This window comes from Squalius cephalus (assembly GCF_949319135.1).
Source record: "Squalius cephalus genome assembly, chromosome: 25".
In the NCBI taxonomy this organism is placed as follows: domain Eukaryota; kingdom Metazoa; phylum Chordata; class Actinopteri; order Cypriniformes; family Leuciscidae; genus Squalius; species Squalius cephalus.
In genome coordinates this window covers 4,326,937-4,346,252 of record NC_137146.1, presented here as the reverse complement: position 1 = coordinate 4,346,252, position 19,316 = coordinate 4,326,937, and positions in this window count along the sequence as shown.

Genomic DNA, 19,316 nt, shown 5'->3' with positions numbered 1-19,316 from the left:
TATTTAAAAAAAAAAAAGAGTACATTTATAAAACTAGATGTTATTTAGCTGTTGTAAGGATTGTCATACAGTCGTAGATTGTTCTGAATGATAAACAGCTAATTAAACAGATTAAATGCACATTGAATTGCACCTTTTGCCTCTATAATTTTGTGTGTGTGTGTCACAGTTTAAAACTACTACAACACTACATAAACAGAAATTAAGGTCACCTACTTCAACTTAAATAAATGTATCATGCATGGTTGCAAGTTAAAATTATGATTTATTGATTTTATTAAACCTTATAAGTTGAAAATGTTATTTTGATGAGTTCTGTTGACATAATTGCCACTGTCCCTTTTCTGTCCCCTCTCATTACAGACATCATTCACTCTTCTCTAACCACTGGAATCGTTACTTCTTCTCTTAAAACAGCTGCTGTTATACTCCATTTCTTAAAGGGATGGTTCGGAGTAACTTCAACCCATTGCACCATGACCTCGAGCCAAACTCCCCCCCAGAAGCTTTTTTCCCTTGGTCGAACATTATTAAAGTTAGAGCTTATTTAGAGATATCAGCCGAATGGCTTAGTGCAGGCGCTAATGGATCCAAGGATGCATCTTGTAAATTACCCCACAAATAATGCCCAGAATGGTAGCAAACTTCTACAGTAGTACAAATAGGTTTTGTACTCATAAAACGAGGCATTGGAAAGTTTGTAAGTACATCAGGAGTTTATTTAAATAACACTTGCCTGATGGCTAATGCTACCGCTAACCCGGACGTCGACGTCACTTTAGGGGTTTGGGAAAAGCCTGTAAAAGTCCTGGCAGGAAGCGATGCACAAGGATGTAGTGTAACGACGCCCAGTTCCAGGAATGCACTGATATTTTGTTGGTATTACCAGTTTGCAACAATTATTAGTTAACACTAAGTTGTCAACACTTTGGAAAAATTAATAAAAAATGCATCACTTTCTGCCAGGACTTTTACAGGTACAGAACCTATTTGTACTACTGTAGAAGTTTGGTACCATTCCGGGCATTATTAGTGGGGTAATTTACGAGATGCATCCTTGGATCCATTAGCGCCTGCACTAAGCCATTTGGCTGATATCTCTAAATAAGCTCTAACTTTAATAATGTTCGACCAAGGGGAAAAAAGCTTCTGGGGGGGTGTTTGGCTCGAGGTCATGGTGCAAAGGACCCTAGGCTGAAATTACTCTGAACCATCCCTTTAAGAAACCTGGTTCAGATCCCAACAACTTTAATCATTTTCATCCTATTTCAAATCTTACATTCATCTCCAAAATTCTTGAAAAAATAGTTGCTGCTCAACTCCATTCTCATCTTTCCTACAATAATCTAGGCTATATGAACAATTCCAGTCTGGTTTCCGTCCTCTTCATAGCACAGAAACAGCACTCCTTAAAATCACTAATGACCTTCTCCTAGCTGCTAACTCTGGTTTACTATCCATTCTCCTTCTGCTTGATTTGAGTGCAGCCTTCGATACCATTTCACACACCATCCTTCTAGACAGACTCTCCTCTATTGGTATCACTAACACCTCTTAACTGGTTTTATTCCTTTCTCTCAGGCCGCACTCCGTTCATTCAGTTAAAATCATTCACCTCTCATTCAGTCCCTGTCATCACAGCTAGGAGTGCCCCAGGGCTCTGTCCTGGGGCCCCTGCTGTTCATTATTTATCTTCTCCCTCTTGGTTACATCTTCCGTAAATATCACTTCCATTATTATTTCCTTTATTTAACCAGGAGAATCACATTGAGATATTATTATCTCTTCTTCCAGCGAGACCTGGTCAAGATAGCGGCACATGGAGTTTCACACAAAAGAATAACAATAAGACAACACCACAATTTACAACAATCAGAGTTAGGTAAAAGCAAATCAATTAAAACAATTACAAGTATCCTATAGAACATTTTGCAAAAGACGTTTAAACGTGCTTAAGATTGGAAGTGCGTCTAAATTAAGAACATTTTGCAATTCATTCCAAGCCAAAGGAGCATAAAAGGAAAATGCACTTTTGCCAAATTCTGACAATACCCTTGGGACTTTTAGCCGAATGTGGGAACCTGACCTAGTACGATAATTATTTGTATAATAAATTAAAAGATTTGATATATAAAGGGGTAATTTTCCTAAAAGAGCTTTTGCGATAAATAAATACATGTGTATTATATATATACCATTGCTACGCAGATGACACTCGATCTTTCAACCAAACCTAATTCAAAACTTCCACCATCTTCCCTTACTAACTGTCGTCTTGACATAAAATCCTGGTTCACTTCAAACTTCCTCAAATTAAATAGCAATAAAACAGAATTGCTTCTTATAGGTACAAGATCAACATTAAACAAACTCTATAATTTTTCTATTCCCATTGATATCTCCTTCATCTCCCCCTCCCCTCAGGTTAAGAGTCTGGGTGTCATCTTCGATAGCACCCTATCTTTAACATCTCATGTTAATAATGTTACCCGGTCTGCTTACTACCATCTTCGAAACATCAACCATTTGCGTCCTTTCCTCACGCCTCACTCCACTGCCATTCTTGTTCAGAGTTTAGTCATTTCTCGTTTAGATTACTGCAATTCCCTTTTGTTTGGCCTCCCGCATAAAACCCTCCATAAACTTCAACGGGTCCAAAACTGCTCGTATTATCACTCTATTCATCACACTGATCACAACTGCATTATCTTTTTTTTAATTGTATTGTATTTCATTGTTTTTAATTAAATATTGTTATTGTCTTGTTGATGATGAGTGTCAAGAAAGGCGCCTATAAATAAAATGCATAATAATAATAATGTTGATCATTACATGAACTTAATATTATGATTTTTTTTTTTTTTTTTTTTTCGTTTTTTTTCATCTATATATTTTTTATATTATTTTAGCTTTATTTCAACAGAAAATATATTTTAATAGTTTTAGTCAACACTGCAGTGATGTTAAGTAAATGATTATACTATGAATATTTACAGCAACACAGTAAGCTAATGTAAGTTTACAGATTCACAGAGAGATAATGTAAATAGTTACAGGATTACACTCAAGTAAATGTTTACAGTATCACAAGGGTAAAGTCAATATTAACACCATCATCAGAGGTAAAGTAAGTATTTATGCCATCAAATGAAGGTTATGTAAATAAATAGTGAGCTAATGTGAATCTCTGCAGTATTCATTCAGTTTTCATCCATTCAATTCAGTATTCCCTGATAATTATGTCAATCAACAATACTAATGAAGACACAATTGTTCAGTGCATACTGTAGACACAAACACTTTAAACTGGATCAAGAGCATCATTCACCCGTCCATTATTAGCATTCCTGACATTTCACCCGGTGTTACTTTATTGCTATGTCTTGATATATGCATGTATGTTTTTATCACTACAGAAATACACATAAGTCTTTCATAGATGAGTCACACATCATTAAAGACGCGGATAACTGACTCTTTTGGTCTCTTTCTGTGGCCTTTTCTCCCAGTTACTTAATTCACCTTTTTTTTATCCCACTTTGCTTTGCATCATTTTTTGCTGCTTTTCTGAAGGTCATTAAAACTAGGTCTCTCTCTCTCTCTCTCTCTCTCTCTCTCTCTCTCTCTCTCTCTCTCTCTCTCTCTCTCTCTCTCTCTCTCTCTCTCTCTCTCTCTCTCTCTCTCTCTCGCTCTCTCTCTGATATAAAACACTAATGAGCTGTTTTAGAGAGTAAAAGAATAAATGTACAATTAGACTGAGGGGAACTAGAAAACTAAATAGACTGTAGACGCTACCAGCCTGATAAAGTGAGTGAGTGTGTGTGTGTGAGTGTGTTTGATGCCGGTAATGCTTGGAAGCTCATTAAGTTGTGGTGATAAGGGGTGGTTAGATTCAGTCACAAGGGAGTTCAAGAGAAAAAAAGAATGAAGAAAAAGAGTGAAGCGAATAAAAAAAGGACAAAAACCTCGTTTCGAATCCTTCAAATATCCCTCAGTAATGAAAAGCTTGCAAATGGGGAATAAAGCAGCTGGGGGATTTTTCATCTCTCTGAGGGTTTTTTCTAGAAATAATGGGAACAATTTACCATGTATGTTTTGTCAGTATAAGCTATTTTGTCCTGAAGATGTCCGTTGTAATCCAGAACCTCTTTTTCTGCCCTCCAGTTTTGTGTTTATCTACAAAGTACACGACGGCACAGGCGGTAAACAGTTACACGCTATAGGGTGAATCTCACACAACCACAAACATCATCAAAATCAAACAAAATCAAACAGAAAAAAGAATTGCAAGCTTGTAAGTTTTTTTTTTTTTGTGCATTGAGAATTTTCTCCAGCAAACTTTCTGTGCAATGATTACATGATTAGGATTTTTTCTGCATAAATTAATGGAAGTATAACAATAATGAGGATTTTGATGCATTATGATAATCAGAATTTGGTGGGAAAATGTGTTCAGTAAAAATAAAAACATCACAATGCAAAATAAAAAAAATAAAAAAAACTTGAAAAGAATTTCTTCATAAAGCCTTAAAATAGGTTTTATTTATTTATATTTAACAGTAAGCACTGCATAAAACACAAAGATCACAACTGCATTGTCTTTTTTTAATTGTATTGTATTTCATTGTTTTTACTTAACCCTTGTGTGGTGTTCACAACCCAATTTCCCCTGTGGTGTTCCCGGTCAAAAATGACCGGACTATAAAAAAATAGCTTATAAATCACTTGTTATGCAATATTATCACCCAATATTGGATTCAATCTTTTTGTCCACTTGTTCTCTTTCAATTAGGACTGGTTTTATATTTCTATTTGCATCTGATTAATCGTAGGCCTCATTTATTTGAGAGTAGGCATCTCAATTTTTGAGTAAAAAAAAACATTATTTTTGAATAATTTTGGAAATATAAAATAAAATCTGAAGAAAATTGGCACTGTTGATCACACTAGTCTACTTTAATTTTTCACCAGGAATTTTGTTTTGAAAAACTTTTATTTTGTACAAAATGGCACATTGTCACTCTTGTGGTGTTCCCGGTCAAAAATGACCGGCCTACAAAAAATAGCTTATAAAACACTCATTATGCAATATTATCACCCAATATTGGATTCAATCTTTTTGTCCACTTGTTCTCTTTCAATTAGGACTGGTTTTATATTTCTATTTGCATCTGATTATTCGTAGGCCTCATTTATTTGATAGTAGGCATCTCATTTTTTGAGTAAAAAAATATATATTTTTGAATAATTTTGGAAATATTAAATAAAATCTGAAGAAAATTGGCACTGTTGATCACACCAGTCTACTTTAATGTTTCACAAGGAATTTTGTTATTGTCTTGTTGATGATGAGTGTCAAGAAAGGCGCCTATAAATAAAATGCATAATAATAATAATAATGTTTATCATTACATGAACTTAATTTTTTTTTTTTTTTTTTTAGAATTTCGTTTGTTTTTTATCTATACATTTTTTATATTATTTTAGCTTTATTTCAACAGAAAATATATTTTAATAGTTTTAGTCAACACTGCAGTGATGTTAAGTAAATATTTACTGTGAACTATGAATATTTACAGCAACACAGTAAGCTAATGTAAGTTTACAGCTTCACAGAGAGATAATGTAAATAGTTACATGATTAGGATTTTTTCTGCATAAATTAATGGAAGTATAACATATGCAAATTGCATTACAGTAATGAGGATTTTGATGCATTATGATAATCAGAATTTGGTGGGAAAATGTGTTCAGTAAAAATAAAAACATCACAATGCAAAATTTAAATAAAAAAAATTAAACTTGAAAAATAATTCTTCATAAAGTCCTAAAATAGGTTTTATTTATTTATATTTAACAGTAAGCACTGCATAAAAAACAAAGAAGAATAAAAATATACATGCAGGCATATTTCCAAAATAAATCAAAAGATATGCACGATAAAGCTTAAAGATGCACTATTCTTTTTTAAATTCAAGCAAAATAAAGATGCAAATTTGTTCTTGCGCATAAAATATTTATACTGCTTAATAAAAAGTTAACACATTCAAAATAATTTTTACCTGAAAAGTGGAGAAAAAAAAAACATTTTTTTTAGCAGGTTTTATGACATGGTAAAACTGTAGCTGTAGATGTTTGTACCTGCATGTCTGTCCTGAACAGAGTGAATTCACAGTCTTCCATTTTAATTCCTTATTAAACTGTTGAATATGAAAGTTTAATGCTTGTATGAATCAGGTTGATCAAAGTCAAGGGCATAATTTCTCATTCGGTTCACCTGAGGAAACAATACTGATTGGTTGCAAATTATCATTTGGCTCTTACACGTAAACACAAACAGACGAACAACCCTATCTGTGACCTTTCTGAAGTTTGACTTCTTTTGGTCTTCATCACTCTCAGCTATCTGTGTGGATAATTAACTTTTCAACCCAACACAGACATACACAGAGATTCATCATGCAGCTTAATCAAAGTAATTAAAACTGCTGATGATTTCTGCTCAAGTTGTATCCTCTAGAGACCGAAGCGACACACACATGCACACAAACACACTCATCACGCGTCTGATAATGGAAAAGTTGTTTGATATAGCAGAAATAAAGTCGATTGTTGACATAGCAAGAGTACAGTGCTATTAAATTAATCTCAAGTCAATTTAAAAAAAGCCTGTACTGATTTGAGACCTGTGATTGCAGAATCTTGTTTTGAGACACTGTTTTTGAATGTTATTCGAGACACAAGTGTGATGATGATGACATTTGTTTGGCAGATTTTTTGCTCTATTATTAATATCACTGATGTTTAGGAGAAACAATTGAGATATTAAAGAGATATTAAAGGTGATTTTTTCCTTCCTTTGGTAAGTTAGCTTACAAAAGTATTACTGTAGTTTTAAAGAAGTCTCGTAATGGGTGCAAGTATTAGATCAAAAATACAGTAAAAGCTGCAATATTGTAAAATATTATTACATTTTTAAAATAGCAATTTTCTATTTAAATATAGTTTGAAATATAATTTATTCCTGTGATCAAAGCTGAATTTTCAGCATCATTACTCCAGTCTTCAGTGTCACATGATCCTTCAGAAATCATTCTAATATGATGATTTGCTGCTCAAGAAACATTTCTGATTACTATTATCAATGTTAAAAACAGTTGTTTTATATATATATATATATATATATTTAACATTGATAATACTGAATATTCTACATCCCAGTGCAGTGTTTTACCACCATGTTTGGTAAGTATGAGAGTTTGTGAACAAGGTTTAATGCTATAATGCAATAAAGCTGACATTTAATATACTCATTTTATTTTGTGCACACATACAGGCGACCGCACACACAGAATCAGGGAGTGAGTCTGAGGCATTTCCATGGCAACAACTGCAGACAACTTCCAGTTTTGGTTCACAGATGCATTTAATAATAATCTCACTTTCCCATATTCTCTCTCATTCCCTTGCAGATTTTCTCTCATGGTAGACTGAGCAATCCTGTTACTATCACAGTGAACAGAACCTTTCTACATTGCAAATCACCCTGAAACATAGCACAAATATTTCTGTATGTTTAGTTTTTTTGTGTTTTTTAAGCATTATTGCTCATACTATAAATGAGGAGAGAAGAGCTATAATAATTATAAGTGGTCAGATAAAAAATATCATTGAATAAGAGACATGAGACACGTGTAAAGACCAGAATATCACTAAGCAACCACCCAGAACACCCTAGCAACCACAGAGCCTAAAAATCTCGTTTACTTCTAGATAAAGGGAATAGTTCCGGCTGGCTGAAGAATGCGTAAGCGTTTGTGCGATAAACGTCTGACGGAGACCCTGAGCCGAGCACTTTTGCTTCCCTTTTCCCATTTCTTCTCTCTCCATTTCCTCTTATCTCTCCCTCACTTAGCTTCAGCATTGTTATTCTGCATCCTCTAAGAAACCGAGGCATGGCTGTAGTTAGTGAGACCCCAAGGGAAGAGAGAGAGAGAGAGAGAGAGAGAGAGAGAGAGAGAGAGGGAAAGAGGGAGAGATGAGAGAGCGAGAGAGAGAGAGAGAGGGAGAGAGAGAGAGAGGGAAAGAGGGAGAGAGAGAGAGAGCGAGAGAGAGAGAGAGAGAGAGAGAGGGAAAGAGGGAGAGAGAGAGAGCGAGAGAGAGAGAGAGAGAGAGAGGGAAAGAGGGAGAGATGAGAGAGCGAAGAGAGAGAGAGAGAGAGAGAGAGAGAGAGAGAGAGACGGTGAGCACTTTTGTTTTGCCTCCTCACACACACAGACTGTTTTTTTTCCAAAAAATCCATTTCATTAATCTGAAATTGTGTACTGTCATCAAAGACCTTTTACTTCATCTGGAAACTCTTTTAAATGGCTCCGTATGTGTGATTCCTAAGTAATGGGGGGGAAAACAACAAAAAGAAGGAAATAACCGTGTTATTCGAGGCTGAAGGTGATGATACACAGGGATGTTGCCGTCAACGGGCAACCAGATGAGACACAGGGCCTACAACCGATCTAAATTATCCTGATAGAAATTGATTGCCCATTTTCAATGGGAAAGTGCCCAAGCAACAATCACTCGGCAAGATTGCTCAGCAACATTGCTAAAAAAGTTGCCCTGTGTATCATCACCTTAAAGGAACACGCCGACTTTTTGGGACTTTAGTTTATTCACCGTATCCCCCAGAGTTAGATAAGTCCATACATACCCTTCTCATCTCCATGCCGTAACTCTGTCTGTGACCCACCGCTAGCCTAGCTTAGCACAAAGACTGGAGGTAAATGGCTCCAGCTAGCATACGGCTCCCAATAAGTGACAAAATAACGCCAACATTTTCCTATTTACATGTTGTGATTTGTATAGTCACAGCGTGTACGAATAACAATGTCACATGAGACACAGCCATCTTCTAACCGTATTCACACTGGGAACTATATTCTCAGAAGGCGAAGCGCTGCTACTTGGGCGGAGTGATTTGCTCGCAGCGCCTGAGAAGCCCGTGGTGAGGAGCAGAGAGTTCTGTAAGGGGGGTACAGTTGTAAGACCCATGACCAGATATGATGAAAGAAGACCAGGAGTCGTGAAGTTAAAATTAGTTAATTAGTTAAAAATTTGTTAAAATTTCAGTAAAAATTTACTGAAGAAGTTTGCAGTTAAATTGGTAGAGCCAGCATCAAAGTCTCACGAGGAGGTTGCAAGCTAACTCTACCTTACACAAAATCGTACACCAATTATACCATTTCCAAGGGCATTCATTACATATTTGCTACTTCTGATTGGCTAAGAGAACATAAAGTCTAAACAATTCTACACTTATAGATAGACAGTAGGGTACATTGACATTAATCAAGATAATTGTCGACCGAGTCCCTGAAGGTTTGATGTTGACCTCGGAGGTCGTCGAGAAGGGTCCCGAGATCTGCTGCTACATATCACGAGACCTGCACAGAATATGCGACGCATACACAAAAGCACAACAGTTCTAACAAGGTTGTAGAGAGCCTGAGCTCATTGTTATCAGGACAGACTACCCAAAACATACTGATAACACCTTCCCTCCTCAGAAAGAAGTACAGATAATATTCACTTTATTCTCTAGAGAAATACACATGAAAGAAATACAATTCTGTGAACTAACTGTGAAATAGATCATATAAGTCACGTAGAAGTTGACCCCTGTAACCTTAACTTAGTCAACAGAAAACAGACACAGAGCATCTGATGGGCCTTCAGGCTTGCCCTCTTCTATTAGTTATTAGCTGTTTTCCCAATATAAAGGACCTGTTCTCAAGGACCTCGTCTAGGGCAATAAAGATTAGTCACAGACACCATAATGCACTTAAAAATATATGAGCAGAAATGCTGACAACAAAATAGGATTAAAACCATATATGAATCACTCGTGAGTATAGTTAATGATTATAAAACTTGATTAGTATTTGTTATAGGAATAATGTCAAATTTCAAAAGGATATATATTGATATAGTGAAGAGGCAAGGGATTCTGACCCCAACCCTTCAGTCCGCTCAGAGTTGGAGCAAATTCATCATGTGACTTTCACATCACCAACTGTTTTTAGAGGTTGTTAGTGAATTACAAAGTAACAAAACAGATATTTGTATAGGTTGGTATATTAACATTATATCAGTTAATGAAACAGGTTTTTTTTTTTTTTTTTACGGTAAATTTGAATGAAATCTGTAAAACCTAAAAATGTTGCTACCATAGTTTTTAAGGTAAATATCTGGAAACCACTGCCAGGTTTTTTTATGGGATTTTTTTTTACAGTGCAGAAATTAATTTAGCAGTTGATCACATAGCGCACTGAACGTTCTAATCACATGATCAAATGTAAAAATATTATTTTTGCATTCAAATCCATTTGGCTCAAAAATCTGATCTCAAGAAAGCGTCTGCTTTTATTCATCAACGCTGCATTAAACTGATCAAAAATGACAGAAAAGAGATTTGTTAAATGCTGCTCTTTTGAACTTCCTATTCATTAAAGAATCCTAAAAAATAAAAATGCATCACGGTTTTCACAAAAATATGAAGCAGCAAAAAGATTTTCTACATTGATAATAATCAAAAATATTTTTTGAGCAAATCATCATATTAGAATGATTTCTAAAAGATCATGTGACACTGAAGACTGGAGTAATGCTGCTGAAAATTCAGCTTTGATCACAGGAATAAATGAAGTTTTACAATATATTCACATAGAAAACAGTTAATTTAAATTATAATAACATTTTACAATTCACTTCTTTCAAAAGCATTAAACACTTTTGAATGGCAGTGTACCTTTAATGCAATGCAAGCTGCTTTGGATAAAAGTATCTGCCAAATGCATAAATTGCCAAAGTCAGTAAGTCTCTTCTGTGCCAGTAAAGCAAAAAAGAAGGTTACACTTTATTTTAAGGTGTCATTGTTACAGTGTAATTATATATTTAAGTACTGAGTAATATTAATTAACTACATGTACTTACTATAGGGTTAGGTTAAGATTAGGATTTGGTTGAGGGTTAGTTGCATGTAATTATGCATAATTTACTGTTATTACTATGGTAAGTACATGTATCAAAAAGAAACACACCAAATACTAAGACATTCATGTTAATGTTTAACTTTTCACTAATTTTTTCCTCATAACTGAACCCCACAGTATATATATATAAATACATCTCAAATAAACACACACAAGATAAAAATCAAGCTAAACCCAACCCAAAGTGGGTTACCCCAGATATCAGGGTTGTTTTTAGATTCCCCAACCCAACAGTATGTTCCTCTTCTGAACACATGCTGAAGGTTTTGACGTCACTTCATAGTCAGCACAGAAGTTAACATGCAATCTGTGTCCTTCATGAGCTTAAAGATGTTTGTTATTTCTTTCCTTATAACCATTAAGTCACGTATCGTGTATGTACGTCAACATAATGTCCCCACTCAGGTCTATACTTGGCATTTAATTCTTCTGACTTGCATTGATTTTCAAGTAGTCAGTCTGTAAATGTGTTTGGCGTTCACTGAGCGAGAGTCAATAACAGCTGGTCTGTGACTCTAGAGCTTTTGTAAGTAATATTGTGATCAATATGTCCACTCAACATGTGATGGTTCATTGGCTACACTTCACTTTCCACTTTAAAAGAAGTACCTCAGTTAGGCTAAATCATTTTGTTCTATACACTGAGACACTAAATAATGTTTACCTATAACAGAATAGTTCACACCAAAATAAAAGTTCTGTCATCATTTATTCATCCTTATGTCCATCCAAATCCTGAATTATTTATTTGTCAGTGGCACATTCATGTTTGTGCACATTTAATGTCAATATGAAATCAAAATTCTTATTTAATTATTCTTTGAATTCATGTGCCCTTGTAATTTATCATCAAAATAAGTTCCCCTCCCTCTTGCAGCGACTTACTGGTGTGAGGGCGGGGCAACCTGTCACTCACATGAGATTGACCAATAGCAAACCACAACCATCCAATCAATTCCCCACGGACAAAATCAAGCCCCGCCCTTGTTCCAGAAGCTGTCATCAAGAAGTCTGACATTAATCATGGCAATCCAGTTACACAAATCCAGGACATTAACGGTGATGTTTTGTTGTTTCAGGAGCTTAAAATGATGAACTCTTTCCCAGTTCTTTGAAAGAAAGAAAGATGTGTTTAGAATGAAATGATGACAGACTTTTCATTTTGCGTAAACTACTTCTTAAAATTACATTTGTCAAATAAATTAATCTGTACATTCTACTTTATTTAATTTCCCAGGAGCATCAGAGATTTAAAAATAAAATATATAATACTTTTTCCAAACAGAATATAAATAGAGGATATAATATGTTAAAAACTCCCGAAGGGGAATGTCTGTAAAATCCGATCTTTTTGCAGTCGAATATCAAGTCAAATTTAACTTTTAAACAACGTGCATTAGCATTTACATTTGTTAGAACAGAACTTTTGTGCAGGCATGTCTATAAAATTTACATTAACATCAACACTATTTAGTTTAAATTGCTTCTGAAATTATAAAGTAGAAAAGTAGCAATAGACCCACACCTGACATACCCTTATTTCCTCTGCTCTACTTTGTTATTTCTCTCCCTCTCAGAAGTAAAATAGAACAGAGTCTTCCCATGAGCCTTCTGGGTCAGACATGATTTATTACCCGAGCTGGTTTCTGAATGATGGATAGAGCAGTAAAGCATAGCAGGAGGAACAGGTGAACAGGTAAAGCAGAGAAAAGGTGTTACGGCGCTCTGGCTGCATCCTGATCAATTTGCAGTATAGCTGCAAGAATTATAATCAAATCATATAGATTTTTTAATGAGGTCCCCTACATGTGTTTATGTGTCCCAAAGCATCATGGTGATGAGACTGCAGTCATGTTTGACTCCTAGTTTCCACGGTAACGACAGCCCATGCTGCACCTGACCTATATATGTTTCGTATGAACTCAAACACCCGAAGACCATCTGCTTACAGGACTACACACACACACATACACACGCGTGTTCGATACGATACAGTCTCACACTCTCTTCTATTCTGACTAAATATAGACACCAAAACATGTTAAATTTAGCAGTCTGTCCAGACATGTGCCAGTTCTGGCACAAAAGCACAGCTTTGTGTGTTTTACACAAAGAGAACAACTGTTCAGTTTTATTGCATTACAATGACACTGAGACTATAAAGACTATTATAAAGACTAGCTTTTGTAAATATATTAATGTTTCTTTGTAATATATTTTAAAGTTAGCTTTTTTTATTTAATATTAATATATTCTAGGTTATCTTTTTATAATAAGTTTTAAATTAGGTGTTTAAAATATATTATATAAAATTAATGTCATTTTAATGATATCTTTTATAACCAAAACATTTTTTTATTTAATATTAATGTATTTTTCCAGTTAGATTAATATATTCTAGGTTTACTTTTAATATGACTATATTTTAAGTTAGCTTTTCTTTTTAATATTAATATAATTTGCATAGCTTTTTATAAATTGTCATTTCATTTAGGATTATCTTTTAATTTAGCTTTTTGAAAAAATGTATGTTTTATTGCCATTCTCGTTTTTTTTATTTTTTATCTGATCTGTGAAGCTGCATTTGAGGTATGAAAGGTGCTATACGGCTAAATAAATTATTATAACAAGATTACAAAGCGCTCTATAATACATGTTGCTGATCGGTCAATTGCTATAGCGGTCAAATATCAGCCATAGTTTGAAGTGATATAAGTATATCTCAGTTCAAATGTCTTGGCACAATGATATCCAATGAGGGATCCGAACCAGAAATTATGGCCAGGATAGCCTACAACAGCCCTTGCCAGACTGAAGCCTATATGGAGGGACAAGAACATCAGCACAGACTTACGCATGCTCTGCTCATCTCCATCTTCCTGTATGCATGTGAATCGTGGACACAGCTTCAGGTTTTGGAAATGCAATGCTTTCGAAAGATTCTGGATCAGCTACAAAGACCATGTGACCAACGAGGAAGTGTGCAACAACATTAGGCATCATGCTGGGCTCTATGAAGAACTCCTGGCAACAGTCAAAAGAAGGAAATTACAGTGGTATAGAGTATAGACATCAAAAATGCAAAACTGGTGTGCACATCCCAAACACCCAGATTGGGCTCAGGTGCAGGAAAACTAAGATAATTATAGATTACAATATAGATTTTGTTATATTTTTTATACTGCTATTATTATTATTTTTGTCACATGACATGTATTATTTGTCACATGTTTTTGTGTGTGGGCCCAATTAAAGTGATTACCTGTTTTTATTTATAGTTGACTTTACTCCACATTGGTACTGTGCCTAATGAAGGCCTGAGGGTCGAAATGTGCTATTAATAAATTCATTTGGAGCAGCTATTTTCAGTGTGCGGACTTCACGCTTCTTTTTTCGATAGAGTATAGACATGTCACCAGATCCTCCAGGCTGGCCAAAACCATTCTCTAGGGCACGGTTGAAGGTACATGAAAAAGTAGAAAGACAATATGAAAGTCAGAAATGTAGAGCTGTCTCTAAACGTGCATCAGCTGTGATGCCCTGACAATACAATGCATAACGGGAACCGGCAACAACGTATTGTTTCATTGATTTAATATTTCCTTTTTTACGAAAAGCAGGCGAGATCTCAACCATTTCTGTAATACAACTACAGCTAGCTAATTTGCAGTGTTTCATGTGTGCATGTCTCACTTCAGTCTGTTATGTGTTACACTTCGATGATTCAAACATCCTGTCTGCCAGAGTGAGTCAACGTCTCATTCACAAATAAATGAACAGATGCTTGCATACACACGCTGAGGAGTGAGCCAAACACATCCTGAAATACCCAGACGCCTCAAAGCCTCCCCGTTCAACATGACAAGCAACACTTTCTTTTAATCAGCCTGTCAAACCCCCCAGGTTTCCAGAGCTCACCTGCAGATTCCATATGGAGAAACAGAGAAAAGGAGGATTGGAGGAGAGAGAGAGAGAGATCTTCCAGTCTATTTCCTCAAACATAGATCAACAGCAACATAAGGGTCCAGATGTCCCGCCATCAGGTCTGAAACTGCCGTCAAAAGCCACTCGAGAACGAGAACAAGCGCTAGAGGAAAAGAGAGAACGAACATTAGAGTTAAATGGAGCTCAAACTCATTGTGATATGATCTGTAATCCCAGAAAGATGACAGGACAATGAGATGATTTAACACAGCTAGATGAATGAAGCAGAAAAACTGGGCCACCTTTATTCTCTCGAAACCACCTTATACTTCCTCTACATGACATCTGAAATCACCTCATTATCCGTGAGCGAAGCTGCTTTTTGTTTTTCTTATCGTTGTTTTATACTTTTGCACCAGCCTGCATCATTATCAACTATTATGCTGAAAACTCCTCATGAAACTAATTTTTGGCCTACTTTATCATCCATACAAAATGTTATACTGTAAATAAGTTCATATGTAATAGAATACAATAAAGTGAATTCGAGAATAATTACATTTGTTTGTAATCTGAAATGCAACAGATAACAATGGCACATTTTTCCACATTGTAAATGGTGACACAAGTTTAAGATGTGTATCAGTGTTATAGTTTGTTCTCTTTTATATGCAATAGAAAAAATAACTATATTCTAAGAACATTTCTCTAACGTTCACATTAAGTTTTGAAAATGTTATTTCTGAATGTTCTCGGAACGTTCTAAACTTCTAGTTTTTTAAATCTTGCAAAAAAGAAAATATTGGTTATGCAATCGTTAAGGAAACATTCAATTTTATTATCATGCAAACATTTTGAGTGTTACTATTGAATGTTCAAGTAGTAGCATTTAAAAAATGTTAAACAAACTACTAACTAAAATGTTTCAGAAGAAACAACAAGACATGTATGTTTTATTGTTTTTAGTTATAAATAGCATATTGCATATTATAGCAATGCATATTGCACAAATAAGGTTTTTGTGCTCATTTTTTGAGAACATTAACTTCCAGTAACATTCTATTAATGTTACTGGAAGAACTTTGTTCATAACTTTGACAGAACCTTGTCAACACATTCAGAGAACGTTCCCTATTAGCGCGAGTATAGTTTGAAATAATATGCATCCCAGACAACCAAAAATTTGATTTAATTTGTTTAACAAAAGATGAATAGATTCAACAGCTCCACTCCACTTTACAATACGAGTTTGTGTGGCAGTGATAATCACAGCTTACATGTGATGTATCTGCTCAAAGACCTTAAAAAACCTCAGCGTAAATCACTCCACCACCAAACACATGGGCTGTGTTTACTGGTGTCAGTGTGTAGGCTGGTTTGGGTGTGATGCGTCTGCCAAAAACAGCTTTTGGCAGCTTCTGTAGAGCATGAAGAACCAGCAAGAGTGCAGGAATTATACATAGAACAAGGAAGTGATCGAGATAAAATATGTGCAGACTTTCCAGAGAGACAGAATTGAACTGGAGGTCTCGCCTATATAGCACATCTGATTCAACTCAGCTCATTAGCAGAGACTCTGTGATCCGGAAAGGATGTGTTAAATAAGACACCAGAAATGTGCCGAGGGAGTGTTTAGAAAAGCGCACTACCAAACTACTAGCACTGTTTCCACAACATTTAGAGCATGAATACCTGATTGACCGACGACATTTGCCAAAGTGTGCTGGCTACTCCAATGCCGTCGACTTGACCTTTTATCAAAAATCCTCCCGTTTTTCATTTCAAGTGTGATGAATGAACTGGAAGTAATATCGATACATGATTTTTATACACAATTAGACATACAAAATAACACAATCCACTGAGGTCATATGACAGTTTGTCCTCTGTTTGCATGCTTGGTTGCATGCATACTGCATTTCACATACTATTTTTTAAATCGTAGAGAGTAAACAATACAGCAGGGGTTCTCAACCCTGGTCCTCGAGGGCCACTTTTCCTGCAGAGTTTAGCTCTAACCTTGATCAAACTCTGCAGGAAAAGTGGCGCTCGAGGACCAGGGTTGAGAACGCCTGCAACACAGTATAGTGCACAGTATTCAATAAGCAGTATACTAGGATGCCATCCCAAACATAGCTCGAAAGGTTAAAAATCGCAGTTGTAGAAGTAGACGTATGCTTTGTTTCATTTCGAAGGCTGCGTCCTCCGAAGGTCGCATTTGTCGGACGCATACGTCATTGAGGTTGCCTCATTTCAGTAAAGTAACCATTCCAAAGTCATAAATAACTATTACAACTATTTACGCTTTAAAAGGAATAACGGTCAATGTTACTGTCAGCCTGTGCTCATGTCTTGTGTGAGGATTTTTGTGTTATTGTGCCATGTTTTGTAGTTTTTCATGTTGATTAGTCTCTCCAGATGTGTCTTGTTAGTTCCCTTGGTTACCCTCTTGTGTTCCCATGACAATCAATCACACACCCTTGTTACCTTGTTAGCCTGTGTATAAATTACCCTTGTGTTTCTCTAGTGGTTTGTAGGGCTGTCAAACGATTAATCGCGATTAATCGCATCCAAAATAAAAGTTTGTGTTTACATAATATACAGTATGTGTGTGTATGGAGTATAATTATTTTCTATATATAAATACACACACATGCATATATATTTAAGAAAAATGTGTTATTTATATATAAAATATTTATATATAATATAAATTATATATAATATAAATATATATACACAGTACATACATGCAAATATTTCTTAAATATATACATGCATGTGTGTGTATTTATATATAGAAAATAATTATACACCGTACACACACATATATTATGTAAAAACAAACTTTTATTTTGGATGCGATTAATCGCGATTAATCGTTTGACAGCCCTAGTGGTTTGTCTGTCGTTGTTTGCTGTACCATGTTCCTGTCCTGAGTTTCTTTGTTTGCCCTGGATTACCTGTTTGCAAGGGCGTAGATTTGGTTTGAACTTTGGGGGGGTTGAATTTTGGGTCTGCATATTTTTCATGTGATCATGGTATAAATATTGGGGGGGTTGTAATGCATAGATTAAAATTTTGGGGGGGTTATCTCCCCCCAACCCCCCCACAAATTACGCCCCTGCCTGTTTGTATTGTTATTAAAGTAGTGCTTGCATATTGGTAAATGTAGTAAGTCATTTGAGTATTCCATAGAAAATTCATGTACTATACCTAGATACTGTGGACAGTATACTATATACTTCTGCAGTAGTAAGAACAGTATGGTGGTACGCTATTCTGAACACAGCCCAAGACAACGTACACCTAATATTGTGGAGACAGCAACCTCTGGTGTTGCAGGTGAGAATTTATAGGTCTAGATTTGACTGTATTTGAACCATAGACTGAACCCTTGGGCCCAGTTGTTTAGAAAGTTTAATCAGGATCAGAATGATCTGGATTTGGAAATCTCATGTTCTGCATATCAGATGATTCATCTTTTGTGCCGGCTTTTCAAAGCAAAATTGGATTGGATCACCCTGATCGAGATGCACCCTTTTTCAGAGTGTTGGTAGCCATACAGTTGAGGGCACCCACTGACTTTTATAGTAGGAAAAAAATACTATGGAAGTCAATGGGTGCTGTTAACTGTCCGATTACCAACATTCTTTAAAATATCTTCTTTTGTGACAGAAGAAAGAAACTCATAGCCTACAGGTTTGGAAAAACTTTCAAAACTTTCAAAATTTTCATTTTTGAGAGAACTTATCCCATTTAAAAAATAGATCAGGACTGAAAAATGCAGGGAACACTTACCATGCCGGAAGTGCACTGTATGCACAGATAATGCACATCTTTTTCTTATCATGGAAAAACAGCTGCAAAGGAATTCTGGGGAGAAGAATTTATTGATTTAAGTATTCTATCAAGTGTCTGTATGATAAGGTCAACAAAAATACTGATTACCTATCATGCCTAGACGTGAAGATGTAGGAAATTACTCAAAAGCCACATTTGACCTTTAAACATATACCCTGAAGTACGAATAGCATGACAAAATTGCACCTTGATGAGTAGAAATGACGCTTTGCACGAATTATGGGTGTATAGTTTAAAAAGGGGGATTAAAATATTCTGTTCGCAAATAAAATGTACCTACACTGTCTTTGTTTTCTTCACATATTCATATCACATATTCCATATTTCACCTCAGGCTCTTCACTGACACCGTTACTTTTCATAAAACTGGTGACGTTGGCGTGACGTCACAACTGTTGGAAAGTCGTAATGTGTGTAAAAATGGTTTTCACACAATACTTATTGAATTTATTACACTCGCTGTGTATAATAATTTTAAAA